The following is a 13,389-nucleotide window of genomic DNA, read 5'->3' on the forward strand; positions in this document are numbered from 1 at the left end:
TTTGTATTTTACAAATAAATATTATCTTGAGTAGATAGCGGAAAAACTGACAAGCAAACAAATAAACAAACAAACAAACAAACAAAAAACATCAAAACAAACTTTCCTAACAGACGTTTTCTAAATTTGTGAAATATTTTCTGTTGTTTTATTAGGCCCGCAATGCTATCTTCACTCTTCAGAAGATAGCCATTTGCGCGCGCGTTACGAGAAAATGATGCAGATCGTAAATTATTTTTAAATACTCTCTTGAGTAGATATCGGAAAAAACAAATAAAAAACAAAAAAAAACATCAAAAACAAACTTTCCTAACAGATGTTTTCTAAATTTGTGAAATATTTTCTGTTGTTTTATTAGGCCCGCAATGCTATCTTCAGAAGATAGCCATTTGCGCGCGCGTTACGAGCAAATGATGCAGATCGTAAATGATGCAAGTCGTAAGTGGGCTCGCGCGTGTTCACAGAAGATGATGGATGTCGTAACGGGTGATTTGCATATTGCATCGTAAATGGTATCTTGAGTAGATAAAAAACAAAAACAAGCAAACAAACAAACATGAAATATAAAAAAATATAGCAAATGATCTTTCTGACTCATCTCATGCTAAGTCTTATGATATCCTTCTTTTTTGTATTATTTCATTAGGTTTAAAAATGCTATCATCAGTAGATAGGCCTAACAAAATTAAGTTCAACCTTTCTCAATTTCTTTGTATTTTACAAATAAATACTATCTTGAGTAGATAGCGGAAAAACTGACAAGCAAACAAATAAACAAGGTTGACAATATTTTGTTAGCCTATCTACTGATGATACCATTTGGAACCGTATGACCTATTTTTTTTTAAATCATAGAAGTCAGAAATTTCATTTGGTATATTTTTTTTTTTTTACATGTTTGTTTGTTTGCTTGCTTGTTTGTTATCTACTCAAGGTAGAATTTACGTTGTGATTTGCAAATCATTATAGGCCCTTTGCGACATTACGCATCATCTGCTGTCAAAAAACGCGCTCAAAGCCTATTTACCGGCTGCATCATTTTCTAGGAACTCGCAGACGCCTTTAGGGGCTTAATAAAACAACACAGAAAATATTTTACAAATTTAGAAAACGTCTTTTAGGAAAGTTTGTTTTCATGTTTTTTGTTTGTTTGTTTATTTGTTTGATTGTTAGTTTTTCCACTATCTACTCAAGATAGTATTTATTTGTAAAATACAAAGAAATTGAGAAAGGTTGAATATATTTTGTTAGGCCTATCTACTGATGATAGCATTTTTAAACCTAATGAAATAATACAAAAAAAGAAGGAAATCATAAGACTTAGCATGAGACGAGTCAGAAAGATCATTTGGTATATATTTTTTATATTTCATGTTTCTTTGTCTGTCGTTTTTTTTTTTTTTTTTATCTACTCAAGATACCATTTACAGTGCCATTTGCAAATCACCCGTTGCGACATCCATCGTCTTCTGTGAACACGGGCGAGCCCACTTACGACTTGCATCATTTACGGTCTGTATCATTTTCTCGTAACGCGCGCGCAAACGGCTATCTTCTGAAGATAGCATTGCGGGCCTAATAAAACAACAGAAAATATTTCACAAATTTAGAAAACGTCTGTTAGGAAAGTTTGTTTTGATGTTTTTTGTTTGTTTGTTTATTTGTTTGATTGTTAGTTTTTCCACTATCTACTCAAGATAGTATTTATTTGTAAAATACAAAGAAATTGAGAAAGGTTGAATATATTTTGTTAGGCCTATCTACTAATGATAGTATTTTTAAAACTAATGAAATAAAACAAAAAAGAAGGAAATCATAAGACGTAGCATGAGATGAGTCAGAAAGATCATTTGCTATATTTTTTTACATTTCATGTTTGTTTGTTTGTTTTTGTTTTTTATCTACTCAAGATACCATATACGATGCAATTTGCAAACAAACTTTCCTAACAGACGTTTTCTATACTTGTGAAATATTTTCTGTTGTTTTATTATGCCCCCAATGCTATCTTCAGAAGATGGCCGTTTGCGCGCGCGTTACGTTACGAGAAAATGATGCAGATCGTAAATGATGCAAGTCGTAAGTGGTCTCGCGCGTGTTCACAGAAGATGATGGATGTCGCAACGGGTGATTTGCAAATTGCATCGTATATGGTATCTTGAGTAGATAAAAACAAAAACAAACAAACAAACATGAAATGTAAAAAATATAGCAAATGATCTTTCTGACTCATCTCATGCTAAGTCTTATGATTTCCTTCTTTTTGTATTATTTCATTAGGTTTAAAAATGCTATCATCAGTAGATAGGCCTAACAAAATATATTCAACCTTTCTCAATTTCTTTGTATTTTACAAATAAATACTATCTTGAGTAGATAGTGGAAAAACTAACAATCAAAAATAAACAAACAAACAAAAAACATCAAAACAAACTTTCCTAACAGACGTTTTCTAAATTTGTGATATATTTTCTGTTGTTTTATTAGGCCCGCAATGCTATCTTCAGAAGATAGCCGTTTGCGCGCGCGTTACGAGAAAATGATACAGATCGTAAATGATGCAAGTCGTAAGTGGGCTCGCCCGTGTTGGATGTCGCAACGGGTGATTTGCAAATGGCACTGTAAATGGTATCTTGAGTAGATAAAAACAAACAAAAAACAAACAAAAAACCGACAGACAAACAAACATGAAATATAAAAAATATATACCAAATGATCTTTCTGACTCGTCTCATGCTAAGTCTTATGATTTCCTTCTTTTTTTGTATTATTTCATTAGGTTTAAAAATGCTATCATCAGTAGATAGGCCTAACAAAATATATTCAACCTTTCTCAATTTCTTTGTATTTTACAAATAAATACTATCTTGAGTAGATAGTGGAAAAACTAACAATCAAACAAATAAACAAACAAACAAAAACATCAAAACAAACTTTCCTAACAGACGTTTTCTAAATTTGTGATATATTTTCTGTTGTTTTATTAGGCCCGCAATGCTATCTTCAGAAGATAGCCGTTTGCGCGCGCGTTACGAGAAAATGATACAGATCGTAAATGATGCAAGTCGTAAGTGGGCTCGCCCGTGTTGGATGTCGCAACGGGTGATTTGCAAATGGCACTGTAAATGGTATCTTGAGTAGATAAAACAAACAAAAAACAAACAAAAACCGACAGACAAACAAACATGAAATATAAAAATATATACCAAATGATCTTTCTGACTCGTCTCATGCTAAGTCTTATGATTTCCTTCTTTTTTGTATTATTTCATTTTTTTTAAAAATGCTATCATCAGTAGATAGGCCTAACAAAATATATTCAACCTTTCTCAATTTCTTTGTATTTTACAAATAAATACTATCTTGAGTAGATAGTGGAAAAACTAAAAATAAAACAAATAAACAAACAAACAAAAAACATGAAAACAAACTTTCCTAAAAGACGTTTTCTAAATTTGTAAAATATTTTCTGTGTTGTTTTATTAAGCCCTAAAGGCGTCTGCGAGTTCCTAGAAAATGATGCAGCCGGTAAATAGGCTTTGAGCGCGTTTTTTGACAGCAGATGATGCGTAATGTCGCAAAGGGCCTATAATGATTTGCAAATCACAACGTAAATTCTACCTTGAGTAGATAACAAACAAGCAAGCAAACAAACAAACAAACATGTAGTAACAAAAAATATACCAAATGAAATTTCTGACTTCTATGATTTAAAAAAAATTCTTAGTCAGTGGGAGTGGTCTAGTTCGTAGACACATTTCTGATTGGACAATCGCATGATTTCGGGTGCCGTCTATCAGGCCGTAGACGACCCCACGTCATCATGCGTCTTGATAATGCGTAACACGCGTGTAGAGGTGCGCGTATGTATCGCGCTGGATGCGTAGACTAGTGCGGAATACGCGAACGCGCTAGCAGTACGCGCAACAGAATACGTGAAGTTGTAAACAAGTTTCGTTCATTTTATAATGAGGGGAGTTTTATGACGGTAACTTAGTTTTGCTTAAAAAAATTGTTTACAGTTATTAAAATAATATTTAACTGACTAAGAATGAGAATAAACGATAGGAATTTTTATTTTGCCTATCCTCTACCTATGATAGACGACAGGCAGGTCCAATATTTTTATCGTAGTGGATACCGGCTGCGCCGGCATCCACTACTCAAAATATTGGCCCTGCCTGTCGTCTATCACACGATAGAGCATAGGCAAAATAAAAATTCCTATCGTTTATTCTCTAAATAGGTCATACGGTTCCAAATGGTATCATCAGTAGATAGGCTAACAAAATATTGTCAACCTTTCTTACTTACTTTCGTTGTATTTTATTTATTTTTAAATACTCTCTTGAGTAGATAGCGGAAAAAACAAACAAAAAACAAACAAAAAACATCAAAAACAAACTTTCCTAACAGATGTTTTCTAAATTTGTGAAATATTTTCTGTTGTTTTATTAGGCCCGCAATGCTATCTTCAGAAGATAGCCATTTGCGCGCGCGTTACGAGAAAATGATGCAGATCGTAAATGATGCAAGTCGTAAGTGGGCTCGCGCGTGTTCACAGAAGATGATGGATGTCGCAACGGGTGATTTGCAAATTGCATCGTAAATGGTATCTTGAGTAGAAAAAAAACAAAAACAAACAAAGAAACAAACATGAAATATAAAACAATATAGCAAATGATCTTTCTGACTCGTCTCATGCTAAGTCTTATGATTTCCTTCTTTTTTTTGTATTATTTCATTAGGTTTAAAAATGCTATCATCAGTAGATAGGCCTACCAAAATATATTCAACCTTTTTCAATTTCTTTGTATTTTACAAATAAATACTATCTTGAGTAGATAGCGGAAAAACTAACAATCAAACAAATAAACAAACAAACAAAAAACATCAATACAAACTTTCCTATAAAAGACGTTTTCTAAATTTGTAAAATATTTTCTGTGTTGTTTTATAAAAGCCCCTAAAGCCGTCTGCGATTTCCTAGAAAATGATGCAGCCGGTAAGTAGGCTTTGAACGCGTTTGTTGACAGCAGATGATGCGTGATGTCGCAAAGGGCCTATAATGATTTGCAAATCACAACGTAAATTCTACCTTAAAAAAATTGTTCATACGGTTCCAAATGGTATCATCAGTAGAACCAAAATATCGTCAACCTTTCTTACTTACTTTCGTTGTATTTTATTAAAAAAACAAACTATCTTGAGTAGATAGCGGAAAAAAACAAACAAAAGACAAACAAAAAACATCAAAAACAAACTTTCTTAACAGATGTTTTCTAAATTTTTGAAATATTTTCTGTTGTTTTATTAGACCCGCAATGCTATCTTCAGAAGATAGCCGTTTGCGCGCGCGTTACGAGAAAATGATGCAGATCGTAAATGATGCAAGTCATATGGGCTCGCGCGTGTTCACAGAAGATGATGGATGTCGCAACGGGTGATTTTCAAAATTGCATCTTAAACGGTATCTTGAGTAGATAAACAAACAAACAAATAGACAGACAGACAAACAAACATGAATATAAAATGCCATCATCAGTAGATAGGCCTAACAAAATTAAGTTCAACCTTTCTCAATTTCTTTGTATTTTACAAATAAATATTTTCTTGAGTAGATAGCGGAAAAACTGACAAGCAAACAAAAAAAAAAAAAAAAAAAAAAACATCAAAACAAACTTTCCTAACAGACGTTTTCTAAATTTGTGAAATATTTTCTGTTGTTTTATTAGGCCCGCAATGCAATCTTCAGAAGATAGCCATTTGCGCGCGCGTTACGAGAAAATTATGCAGATCGTAAATGATGCAAGTCGTAAGTGGGCTCGCGAGTGTTCACAGAAGATGATGGATGTCGCAACGGGTGATTGGCAAATTGCATCGTAAATGGTATCTTGAGTAGATAAAAAACAAAAACAAGCAAACAAACAAACATACATGAAATATAAAAAAAATATAGCAAATGATCTTTCTGACTCATCTCATTCTAAGTCTTATGATTTCCTTCTTTTTTGTATTATTTCATTAGATTTAAAAATGCTATCATCAGTAGATAGGCCTAACAAAATAAGTTCAACCTTTCTCAATTTCTTTGTATTTTACAAATAAATATTATCTTGAGTAGATAGCGGAAAAACTGACAAGCAAACAAATAAACAAACAAACAAACAAACAAAAAACATCAAAACAAACTTTCCTAACAGACGTTTTCTAAATTTGTGAAATATTTTCTGTTGTTTTATTAGGCCCGCAATGCTATCTTCACTCTTCAGAAGATAGCCATTTGCGCGCGCGTTACGAGAAAATGATGCAGATCGTAAATTATTTTTAAATACTCTCTTGAGTAGATATCGGAAAAAACAAATAAAAACAAACAAAAACATCAAAAACAAACTTTCCTAACAGATGTTTTCTAAATTTGTGAAATATTTTCTGTTGTTTTATTAGGCCCGCAATGCTATCTTCAGAAGATAGCCATTTGCGCGCGCGTTACGAGCAAATGATGCAGATCGTAAATGATGCAAGTCGTAAGTGGGCTCGCGCGTGTTCACAGAAGATGATGGATGTCGTAACGGGTGATTTGCATATTGCATCGTAAATGGTATCTTGAGTAGATAAAAAACAAAAACAAGCAAACAAACAAACAAACAAACATGAAATATAAAAAAATATAGCAAATGATCTTTCTGACTCATCTCATGCTAAGTCTTATGATTTCCTTCTTTTTTTTTTTTTTTTATTAGGTTTAAAAATGCTATCATCAGTAGATAGGCCTAACAAAATTAAGTTCAACCTTTCTCAATTTCTTTGTATTTTACAAATAAATACTATCTTGAGTAGATAGCGGAAAAACTGACAAGCAAACAAATAAACAAGGTTGACAATATTTTGTTAGCCTATCTACTGATGATACCATTTGGAACCGTATGACCTATTTTTTTTTAAATCATAGAAGTCAGAAATTTCATTTGGTATATTTTTTTGTTACTACATGTTTGTTTGTTTGCTTGCTTGTTTGTTATCTACTCAAGGTAGAATTTACGTTGTGATTTGCAAATCATTATAAACCCTTTGCGACATTACGCATCATCTGCTGTCAAAAACGCGCTCAAAGCCTATTTACCGGCTGCATCATTTTCTAGGAACTCGCAGACGCCTTTAGGGGCTTAATAAAACAACACAGAAAATATTTTACAAATTTAGAAAACGTCTTTTAGGAAAGTTTGTTTTCATGTTTTTGTTTGTTTGTTTATTTGTTTGATTGTTAGTTTTTCCACTATCTACTCAAGATAGTATTTATTTGTAAAATACAAAGAAATTGAGAAAGGTTGAATATATTTTGTTAGGCCTATCTACTGATGATAGCATTTTTAAACCTAATGAAATAATACAAAAAAAGAAGGAAATCATTTTTTTAGCATGAGACGAGTCAGAAAGATCATTTGGTATATATTCATATTTCATGTTTCTTTATTTGTTTGGTTATTTAGTTTTTATCTACTCAAGATACCATTTACAGTGCCATTTGCAAATCACCCGTTGCGACATCCATCGTCTTCTGTGAACACGGGCGAGCCCACTTACGACTTGCATCATTTACGGTCTGTATCATTTTCTCGTAACGCGCGCAAACGGCTATCTTCTTAAGATAGCATTGCGGGACTAATAAAACAACAGAATATATTTCACAAATTTAGAAAACGTCTGTTAGGAAAGTTTGTTTTGATGTTTTTGTTTGTTTGTTTATTTGTTTGATTGTTAGTTTTTCCACTATCTACTCAAGATAGTATTTATTTGTAAAATACAAAGAAATTGAGAAAGGTTGAATATATTTTGTTAGGCCTATCTACTGATGATAGCATTTTTAAACCTAATGAAATAATACAAAAAAGAAGGAAATCATAAGACGTAGCATGAGATGAGTCAGAAAGATCATTTGCTATATTTTTTACATTTCATGTTTGTTTGTTTGTTTTGTTTTTATCTACTCAAGATACCATATACGATGCAATTTGCAAACAAACTTTCCTAACAGACGTTTTCTATACTTGTGAAATATTTTCTGTTGTTTTATTAGGCCCCCCAATGCTATCTTCAGAAGATGGCCGTTTGCGCGCGCGTTACGTTACGAGAAAATGATGCAGATCGTAAATGATGCAAGTCGTAAGTGGTCTCGCGCGTGTTCACAGAAGATGATGGATGTCGCAACGGGTGATTTGCAAATTGCATCGTATATGGTATCTTGAGTAGAAAAAAAAAAAACAAACAAACAAACATGAAATGTAAAAAAATATAGCAAATGATCTTTCTGACTCATCTCATGCTAAGTCTTATGATTTCCTTCTTTTTGTATTATTTCATTAGGTTTAAAAATGCTATCATCAGTAGATAGGCCTAACAAAATATATTCAACCTTTCTCAATTCATTTGTATTTTACAAATAAATACTATATTGAGTACGAGAGCGGAAAAACTAACAATCAAACAAATAAACAAACAAACAAAAACATCAAAACAAACTTTCCTAACAGACGTTTTCTAAATTTGTGATATATTTTCTGTTGTTTTATTAGGCCCGCAATGCTATCTTCAGAAGATAGCCGTTTGCGCGCGCGTTACGAGAAAATGATACAGATCGTAAATGATGCAAGTCGTAAGTGGGCTCGCCCGTGTTGGATGTCGCAACGGGTGATTTGCAAATGGCACTGTAAATGGTATCTTGAGTAGATAAAACAAACAAAAACAAACAAAAAACCGACAGACAAACAAACATGAAATATAAAAAATATATACCAAATGATCTTTCTGACTCGTCTCATGCTAAGTCTTATGATTTCCTTCTTTTTTTGTATTATTTCATTAGGTTTAAAAATGCTATCATCAGTAGATAGGCCTAACAAAATATATTCAACCTTTCTCAATTTCTTTGTATTTTACAAATAAATACTATCTTGAGTAGATAGTGGAAAAACTAACAATCAAACAAATAAACAAACAAACAAAAACATCAAAACAAACTTTCCTAACAGACGTTTTCTAAATTTGTGATATATTTTCTGTTGTTTTATTAGGCCCGCAATGCTATCTTCAGAAGATAGCCGTTTTGCGCGCGTTACGAGAAAATGATACAGATCGTAAATGATGCAAGTCGTAAGTGGGCTCGCCCGTGTTGGATGTCGCAACGGGTGATTTGCAAATGGCACTGTAAATGGTATCTTGAGTAGATAAAAACAAACAAAAAAAACAAACAAAAACCGACAGACAAACAAACATGAAATATAAAAATATATACCAAATGATCTTTCTGACTCGTCTCATGCTAAGTCTTATGATTTCCTTCTTTTTTGTATTATTTCATTAGGTTTAAAAATGCTATCATCAGTAGATAGGCCTAACAAAATATATTCAACCTTTCTCAATTTCTTTGTATTTTACAAATAAATACTATCTTGAGTAGATAGTGGAAAAACTAACAATCAAACAAATAAACAAACAAACAAAAAACATGAAAACAAACTTTCCTAAAAGACGTTTTCTAAATTTGTAAAATATTTTCTGTGTTGTTTTATTAAGCCCCTAAAGGCGTCTGCGAGTTCCTAGAAAATGATGCAGCCGGTAAATAGGCTTTGAGCGCGTTTTTGACAGCAGATGATGCGTAATGTCGCAAAGGGCCTATAATGATTTGCAAATCACAACGTAAATTCTACCTTGAGTAGATAACAAACAAGCAAGCAAACAAACAAACAAACATGTAGTAACAAAAAAATATACCAAATGAAATTTCTGACTTCTATGATTTAAAAAAAATTCTTAGTCAGTGGGAGTGGTCTAGTTCGTAGACACATTTCTGATTGGACAATCGCATGATTTCGGGTGCCGTCTATCAGGCCGTAGACGACCCCACGTCATCATGCGTCTTGATAATGCGTAACACGCGTGTAGAGGTGCGCGTATGTATCGCGCTGGATGCGTAGACTAGTGCGGAATACGCGAACGCGCTAGCAGTACGCGCAACAGAATACGTGAAGTTGTAAACAAGTTTCGTTCATTTTATAATGAGGGAGTTTTTATGACGGTAACTTAGTTTTTGCTTAAAAAATTGTTTACAGTTATTAAAATAATATTTAACTGACTAAGAATGAGAATAAACGATAGGAATTTTTATTTTGCCTATCCTCTACCTATGATAGACGACAGGCAGGTCCAATATTTGTATCGTAGTGGATACCGGCTGCGCCGGCATCCACTACTCAAAATATTGGACCTGCCTGTCATCATCACACGGTAGAGGATAGGCAAATAAAAATTCCTATCGTTTATTCTCTAAATAGGTCATACGGTTCCAAATGGTATCATCAGTAGATAGGCTAACAAAATATTGTCAACCTTTCTTACTTACTTTCGTTGTATTTTATTTATTTTTAAATACTCTCTTGAGTAGATAGCGGAAAAACAAACAAAAACAAACAAAAACATCAAAACAAACTTTCCTAACAGATGTTTTCTAAATTTGTGAAATATTTTCTGTTGTTTTATTAGGCCCGCAATGCTATCTTCAGAAGATAGCCATTTGCGCGCGCGTTACGAGAAAATGATGCAGATCGTAAATGATGCAAGTCGTAAGTGGGCTCGCGCGTGTTCACAGAAGATGATGGATGTCGCAACGGGTGATTTGCAAATTGCATCGTAAATGGTATCTTGAGTAGATAAAAACAAAAACAAACAAAGAAACAAACATGAAATATAAAACAATATAGCAAATGATCTTTCTGACTCGTCTCATGCTAAGTCTTATGATTTCCTTCTTTTTTTTTGTATTATTTCATTAGGTTTAAAAATGCTATCATCAGTAGATAGGCCTACCAAAATATATTCAACCTTTTTCAATTTCTTTGTATTTTACAAATAAATACTATCTTGAGTAGATAGCGGAAAAACTAACAATCAAACAAATAAACAAACAAACAAAAACATCAATACAAACTTTCCTATAAAAGACGTTTTCTAAATTTGTAAAATATTTTCTGTGTTGTTTTATAAAAGCCCCTAAAGCCGTCTGCGATTTCCTAGAAAATGATGCAGCCGGTAAGTAGGCTTTGAACGCGTTTGTTGACAGCAGATGATGCGTGATGTCGCAAAGGGCCTATAATGATTTGCAAATCACAACGTAAATTCTACCTTTAAAAAATTGTTCATACGGTTCCAAATGGTATCATCAGTAGAACCAAAATATCGTCAACCTTTCTTACTTACTTTCGTTGTATTTTATTAAAAAACAAACTATCTTGAGTAGATAGCGGAAAAAACAAACAAAAGACAAACAAAAAACATCAAAAACAAACTTTCTTAACAGATGTTTTCTAAATTTTTGAAATATTTTCTGTTGTTTTATTAGACCCGCAATGCTATCTTCAGAAGATAGCCGTTTGCGCGCGTTACGAGAAAATGATGCAGATCGTAAATGATGCAAGTCATATGGGCTCGCGCGTGTTCACAGAAGATGATGGATGTCGCAACGGGTGATTTTCAAAATTGCATCTTAAACGGTATCTTGAGTAGATAAACAAACAAACAAATAGACAGACAGACAAACAAACATGAATATAAAAATGCTATCATCAGTAGATAGGCCTAACAAAATTAAGTTCAACCTTTCTCAATTTCTTTGTATTTTACAAATAAATATTTTCTTGAGTAGATAGCGGAAAAACTGACAAGCAAACAAAAAAAAAAAAAAAAAAAAAAACATCAAAACAAACTTTCCTAACAGACGTTTTCTAAATTTGTGAAATATTTTCTGTTGTTTTATTAGGCCCGCAATGCAATCTTCAGAAGATAGCCATTTGCGCGCGCGTTACGAGAAAATTATGCAGATCGTAAATGATGCAAGTCGTAAGTGGGCTCGCGAGTGTTCACAGAAGATGATGGATGTCGCAACAACGGGTGATTGGCAAATTGCATCGTAAATGGTATCTTGAGTAGATAAAAAACAAAAAACAAGCAAACAAACAAACAAACAAACATGAAATATAAAAAAAATATAGCAAATGATCTTTCTGTCTCATCTCATTCTAAGTCTTATGATTTCCTTCTTTTTTGTATTATTTCATTAGATTTAAAATGCTATCATCAGTAGATAGGCCTAACAAAATAAGTTCAACCTTTCTCAATTTCTTTGTATTTTACAAATAAATATTATCTTGAGTAGATAGCGGAAAAACTGACAAGCAAACAAATAAACAAACAAACAAACAAACAAAAACATCAAAACAAACTTTCCTAACAGACGTTTTCTAAATTTGTGAAATATTTTCTGTTGTTTTATTAGGCCCGCAATGCTATCTTCACTCTTCAGAAGATAGCCATTTGCGCGCGCGTTACGAGAAAATGATGCAGATCGTAAATTATTTTAAATACTCTCTTGAGTAGATATCGGAAAAACAAATAAAAACAAACAAAAAACATCAAAACAAACTTTCCTAACAGATGTTTTCTAAATTTGTGAAATATTTTCTGTTGTTTTATTAGGCCCGCAATGCTATCTTCAGAAGATAGCCATTTGCGCGCGTTACGAGCAAATGATGCAGATCGTAAATGATGCAAGTCGTAAGTGGGCTCGCGCGTGTTCACAGAAGATGATGGATGTCGTAACGGGTGATTTGCATATTGCATCGTAAATGGTATCTTGAGTAGATAAAAAACAAAAACAAGCAAACAAACAAACAAACAAACATGAAATATAAAAAAATATAGCAAATGATCTTTCTGACTCATCTCATGCTAAGTCTTATGATATCCTTCTTTTTTGTATTATTTCATTAGGTTTAAAATGCTATCATCAGTAGATAGGCCTAACAAAATTAAGTTCAACCTTTCTCAATTTCTTTGTATTTTACAAATAAATACTATCTTGAGTAGATAGCGGAAAAACTGACAAGCAAACAAATAAACAAGGTTGACAATATTTTGTTAGCCTATCTACTGATGATACCATTTGGAACCGTATGACCTATTTTTTTTTAAATCATAGAAGTCAGAAATTTCATTTGGTATATTTTTTTGTTACTACATGTTTGTTTGTTTGCTTGCTTGTTTGTTATCTACTCAAGGTAGAATTTACGTTGTGATTTGCAAATCATTATAGGCCCTTTGCGACATTACGCATCATCTGCTGTCAAAAAACGCGCTCAAAGCCTATTTACCGGCTGCATCATTTTCTAGGAACTCGCAGACGCCTTTAGGGGCTTAATAAAACAACACAGAAAATATTTTACAAATTTAGAAAACGTCTTTTAGGAAAGTTTGTTTTCATGTTTTTTGTTTGTTTGTTTATTTGTTTGATTGTTAGTTTTTCCACTATCTACTCAAGATAGTATTTATTTGTAAAAT

The sequence above is a fragment of the Amphiura filiformis genome, chromosome 5 (genome assembly GCF_039555335.1).
Source record: "Amphiura filiformis chromosome 5, Afil_fr2py, whole genome shotgun sequence".
Taxonomy (NCBI): Eukaryota; Metazoa; Echinodermata; class Ophiuroidea; order Amphilepidida; family Amphiuridae; genus Amphiura; species Amphiura filiformis.